Here is a 311-nt window from a genome sequence, read left to right on the forward strand (position 1 = left end):
CCTACGGCACTGGCCTGCTGTCAGCGGACGAGTTCCAGAACCTCTTCAACGAGCTAGACAGAAGAGTGACTAAAGAGGTAGCGGGGGCCGGGCGGGGTCCCCCACTGGGGCCGGGGTCACCCAGGGTCATCGGGAAGTTTGCAGCACCTGTGGGTCAATCTCCTGGGTGGCTTAGTGGCCGGTGCCAGTACTGCCCCGCCCGGGGACTCTGGCTCCTAGGGTGGTGAGTGTGAGCAGAGGTGGCTTGGCTCTTGGAGGCTGAGGACGGTTGCTTGACTTTGTGAAACCCACCGACACGGGCACTGGCCTGC

This window comes from Pteropus vampyrus, unplaced genomic scaffold (genome assembly GCF_000151845.1).
Source record: "Pteropus vampyrus isolate Shadow unplaced genomic scaffold, Pvam_2.0 Scaffold2925, whole genome shotgun sequence".
Taxonomy (NCBI): Eukaryota; Metazoa; Chordata; class Mammalia; order Chiroptera; family Pteropodidae; genus Pteropus; species Pteropus vampyrus.